The sequence below is a fragment of the Nycticebus coucang genome, chromosome Y (genome assembly GCF_027406575.1).
Source record: "Nycticebus coucang isolate mNycCou1 chromosome Y, mNycCou1.pri, whole genome shotgun sequence".
Classification (NCBI taxonomy): Eukaryota; Metazoa; Chordata; class Mammalia; order Primates; family Lorisidae; genus Nycticebus; species Nycticebus coucang.
The window spans coordinates 16,790,209-16,795,814 of record NC_069805.1 but is presented as its reverse complement, the minus strand read 5'-3'; the positions used below and the strand labels follow the sequence as shown (position 1 = coordinate 16,795,814).

Below are 5,606 nucleotides of genomic sequence, written 5' to 3'. Positions count from 1 at the left end.
ATGTAAAACATGAGTATCATATGACAAGACTGAAGTACTGTAAGGAAGTATATGTTAATGAGATTGATGTAAATATTTCAAATTGTCTATGGAACCATGATATTGTACCCCATAATTGCATTAATGTACAAATATCAGATTTAATTTAAAAAAATAATAAAGAAAGAAAGAAAAAAGACAGGAAGAAAGAAAAAAAGAAGAATGGATGGACGTTTGGAAGGAAGAGAAAGGAAGAAAAGAAAGCAAAGAGGAAACAAAGGAAGTAAAAGAAAAATGAAAGGAAACATATGGCAACTTTAGTCATTGAAAGCGAAAGGAAGACAAGGGAAACAAAGGGATGAGATGAGAAGAGAAGGAAAAGGAAGAAGAAGCACACAAGGGAAGAGAAAGAAAGAAAGAAGAAAGGCTAAATTGTTCGAAGGAAGGAAAAGGACGAAAGGAAAGGGAGAAGGAAAAGGAAGAAAGGAAAGGGAAAAGGAAAGCAAACGAATAACAAGAAAAATTAAAAGCTAAGGTAAGGTAAGTCAATGAAAGAAGAAGGAAGCAAACGGGGGAATGGGAAAAGAAGGAAAATAAAGAAAAAGACAAAGGAAACACAAAGTAAGAAAGAGGAAAGGATGGAAGTTTGCATGAAATAAAAGGATGAAAAGAACAAAAAAAAAAAACAAAAAATAAATAAATAAAAAGGAAAAAGTAATGTAAGGCAAGGTAAATCAAAGAAAGGAAAAGGAAGACAAGAAAAGCAAAGGAAGTCATGGAAAGGGAATGAGAAGGAAGATAAAAGATAAAAGGAAAGAAAGGAAGAAAGAAACAAAGAAAGAAAGGAAGGAAGTTAGGAAGTAAGGAAGGAAGGAAGGAAGAAAGAAAGAGAGAGAGAAAGAGAGAAAAGAAAAGAACAAGGAGGTAAAACATGTACTTCTTAGCAACATCTATCAGAAAAGGAAGAAAATTGGCCCTGAATCAAGGCCAGCAGTTTGCTGAAGCTGTTGGTTTCAAGCAGGAGCCTAAAGAATTATCTTTCTTTGGTCTGTTGGCCATTTCAGAACTTTGGAAATGTAATGGTCAATTCATTAGGAAGAAACAGTATGAGTCATTGGTGATAGATGTAGGCTAGTGTGATTTGTAGTCTTAATATTGTCGGGTTCCAAAATACCCATAAAATATTACTATATTTATATTCCAAGTATATTTAAGTTATTTGTTAGAATTATAAAGCTCTTAAATCTTACTTACAGCTCCCCAAAATGACTGTAGGTTTTTAAACAAAATAAAAAGATAATTCTACAGTAAAAAAAAAAAAAAAAAAGGAAGAAAAATATTCAATGTACTCTGTATTACTGTGAAACCAATATGGAACCAGTACGCTTCAATATGAACTCTTCAACCCAGCAAAAGCCTAATTTAATGCTAAAAGAGGAGCAAGAGGTTATATGGGAGGATGGATGAAGGGACGATACTTTCTTCCTCTACCAGTTGTACATTTACAAGGTTACATGTTAAATATATGAATTGTAAAGTATGAATATCATATGACAAAAATGAAGAATTATGGTGAAGTATATGTTAATGAGATTGATGTAAATATTTCAAATTGTGTATGAAACCATGACATTGTACCCCATAATTTAAGAAATAATGAAGAAAGAAATATAGAAAAAAACACAGGAAGAAAAAAAGAAGAAGAAAAGATGGAAGTTTGGAAGAAAGGGTAAGGAAGAAAAGAAAGGGAAAAAAGCAAAGAAATAAGAAAAAGTACAAGGTAAGGCAAGGTAAATTAATGAAAGGAAAGGGGAGCAAAGGCAGGTATGGGAAAAGAAGATAAATAAAGAAAAAGACAAACAGAAAGTCAAAGGAAGAAACAAGAAAGGATGGAATGTTGGAAGTAAGAAAAAGGATAAAAAAATGAAAAAAAAAAGATATGAAAAGTAATGTAAGGCAAAGTAAGTTCATGAAAGGGAAGGGAATACAAAAGAAGCAGAGGGAAGTAATAGGTAGGGAAGGGAAAGGAAGAAAAAAGACAGAATAAAAGAAAATGAAAGAATAAGAAAGAAGAGAAAGAAAGAAAATAAAAGAAAGAAAGATGAAAGGATGCAAGCTTGGAAGGAAGGGTAAAAATAAAAGGAAAAATGAAAGCAAATGAAAGAAATGAAATGAAAGGTAAGGTAAGGCACAGTAAGTCAAAGAAAGGGAAGGGAAGACAAGAAAAGAAAAGGGAAGGCATGGAAAAGGAAGGAAATAAAAGACAAAAGAGACCAGGAAAGAGAAAGAAAGAAAATGAAAGGAGATAGAATATATACTTCTTAGCAACATGTATCAGGAATGGAAAAAAATATTAAATGTTCTCAGTACTACTGTGAAACAGATATAGATACACTACCTTCAATATAAATGCTACAACCCAGAAAAAGTCTAAGGTAATGAAGAAAGAGGAGCAAGAGGGTATAGGAGACGATGGGTGAAGGGACGATTATTCTTTTCCCTGTACAAAATTGTGCATTTACAAGGCTACATATTAAATATGTGAATAGTAAAATATGAATATAATATGACAATAATGAACTTTGGGGAAGTATATGTTAACGTGATTTATGTAAATATTTCAAATTGTGCATGGAACCATGACATTGTACCCCATAATTGCATTAATATACACATATCAGATTTAATTTAAAAAATAATAAGGAAAGGAATAAAGAAAGAATGACAGGAAGAAAGAACAAAAGAACAAAGATGGAAGTTTGGAAATAAAGGAAAAGAAGAAAAGAAAGCAAAGGAAGGAAAAGAAAAATGAAAGGTAAGTTAGGGCAATGTAAGTCATTGAAAAAAAAGGGAAGACAAGGAAAACAAAGGGAAGAGACGAGAAGGGAAGAAAAAGGAAGAAGAAACACAAGGGAACAGAAAGAAAGAAGAAAGGTTGGAAGGTTGGAAGGAAGGAAAAGAAGAGAAGAAAGGAAAAATGAAAGCAAAGAAATGACAAGAAAAATTAAAAGATAAGGCAAGGTAAGTAAATGAAAAAAAAGGGAAGCAAAGGGAGGGAAGGGAATAGAAGGAAAATAAAGAAAAACTCAAAAGGAAAGAGAAAGGAAGAAAGAAGAAAGGTTAGAAGGTAAGAAGCAAGAGAAAGGATGAAAGAAATGGAAAAATAAAAGAAAAATGGAAAGCAAGGTAAGGCATGATAAGTCAAAGAAAGGGAAGAAAAGAACAAAGAAGCAAAGGGAAAGTATATGAAGGGAAGGGAATGGAAGTAAAAGAGAGGGTAAAAGAAACAGAAAGAAGAAAAAAGAAAGACAGATGGAAAGAAGAACCAACCGAAGCTTGAAAGGAAGGGTAAGGAAGAAAAGAAAGGACAAATGAAAGCAATATAATGAAAGAAAAATGAAAGGTAAGGTAAGGCAAAGTAAGTCAAAGAAAGGGAAGGGAAAATAAGAAAAGCAAAGGGAAGTGATAGAAAAAGAAGGAAAAGAAAGAGCAAAGAGACCAAGAAAGGGAAGGAAGGAAGGAAGGAAGGAAGGAAGGAAGGAAGGAAGGAAGGAAGGAAGGAAGGAAGGAAGGAAGGAAGGAGAAAAGAAAGAAAATGACAAGGAGGTAGAACATATACTTCTTAGCAACGTATATCAGGAATGGAAGAAAAATATTCAATGTTCTCAATGCTACTGTGAAACCAATATAGAACCACTACACTTCAATATGAATGCTACAACCCAGCAAAAGCCTAAGGTAATGATGAAAGAGGAGCAAGAGGTTATAGGGGAGGACGGGTGCAGGGACGATAATTATTTGTTCTGTACCAATTGTGGATTTACAAGACTACATTTTAAATATGTGAATCGTAAAATGTGAATATCATATGACATGACTGAAGTACTGTGGAGAAGTATATGTTAATGAGATTGATGTAATATTTCAAATTGTGTATAGAACATGACATTCTACCACATAATTGAGTTAAGGTACACATATGAGATTTCTTTAAAAAGTAATACAGAAAGAAATAAAGAAGGAAAGACAGGAAGAAAGAAAAAGAGAAGACAGGATGGAAATTTGGAAGGAAGGGAAAGGAAGAAACAAATGTAAAGAGGAAAGCAAAGGAAGGAAAAGAAAAATGAAAGGTAAGGCATGGCAAGGTACATCATTGAAAGCAAAGGGAAGACAAGGGAAACGAAGGAAATATATGAGAAAGGGAGGAAAAGAAAGAAGAAACACAGAAGTGCAGAGAAAGAAAGAAAGAAAGAAAGAAAGAAAGAAAGAAAGAAAGAAAGAAAGAAAGAAAGAAAGAAAGAAAGAAAGAAAGAAAGATTGGTTGTAAGGAAGGAAAAGGAAGAAAAGAAATGAAAAAGAAAAGCAAAGGAATGACAAGGAACATTAAACTGTAAGGCAAAGTAAGTCAATGAAAGAAAAGGGAAGCAAAGGGAGAAATGGGAAAAGGAGGAAAATAAATAAAAATACAAAAGGAAGACAGAAGAAAAAATGGAAGGTTGGAAGGAAGGGAAAGGATAAACAATATAAAAAGAAAAGAAAAAAAATTAAAGTAAAAATGAAAAGTAACATAAGGCAAGGTAAGTCAATGAAAGGAAAGGGTAGAGAAAAGAAGCAGAGGGAAGGGATAGGAAGGGAAGTGATGGAAGGAAAATGACAGAGTAAAGGAAAAAGAACAAAGCAAAAGAAAAAAAGAATTAAACAAAGAAGAAAGGACAAAAGCTTGGAAGGAAGGGTAAGGAAGAAAATAAAGAAAAAATGAAAGCATATGAATGAAAAGAAAAATGAAAGATAAGGTAAGGCAAAGTAAGTAAAGAAAGGAAAGTGAAGACAAGAAAAGTGAAGGGAACACATAAAAAGGGGAAGAAAAGGAAGACAAAAGAGACCAGGACAGAGAAAAGTGAAGGAAGGAAGGAATGAAGAAGGAAGGAAGGGAGGGAGGGAGGGAGTGAAATGAAAAGAAAAGAAAAAAAGAAAGGAAGAAAGAAGATGACAAGGATGTGGAACATATACTTCTTAGCAACATGTATCAGGAATGGAAGAAAAATATTCAATGTACTCAGTACTACTGTGAAACTGATATAGAACCGTTATACTTCAATATGAATGCTACAATCAACAAAACCTAAGGTAATGATGAAAGAGGAGCAAGTGGTTATAGTGGAGGACGTGTGAATGGACTATAATTCTTTGCTCTGTACCAATTGTGCATTTCTAAGGCTACATGTTAAATATGTGAATTTTAAAATATGAATATCATATGACAAGATTAAAGTACTGTGGGTAATTATATGTTAATGATGTAAATATTTCAAATTGTCTATGGAACCATGACATTGTACCCCATAATTGCATTAATGTACACATATCAGATTTAATTTAAAAACAATAAAGAAAGAAAGAATGAATGAATGACAGAAAGGAATTAAGAAAAAAGAAGAAATGATGGAAGTTTGGAAGGAAGGGAAAGAAAGAAAAGAAAGCAAAGAAGAAAGCAAAGGAAGGAAAATAGAAATGAACAGTAAGGTAAGGCAAGGTAAGTCTTAGAATTCAGAGGGAAGACAATGGAAACAGGGAATAGATATGAAGGGAAGGAAAAGGAAGAAGAAACACAAAAGTGAAGTGAAAGA

The 5,606-nt window shown here is 32.9% G+C and overlaps 1 non-coding gene across 1 annotated transcript; it reads left to right on the top strand.

Annotated features, from left to right (window-relative positions):
* Positions 1 to 949: 949 nt before the first annotated feature.
* Positions 950 to 1,086, top strand: LOC128579230 (small nucleolar RNA SNORA2/SNORA34 family). Its single transcript, XR_008378098.1, has one exon. It is a non-coding gene; the product is annotated as a small nucleolar RNA SNORA2/SNORA34 family (small nucleolar RNA).
* The last annotated feature ends 4,520 nt before the right edge of the window (positions 1,087 to 5,606 follow it).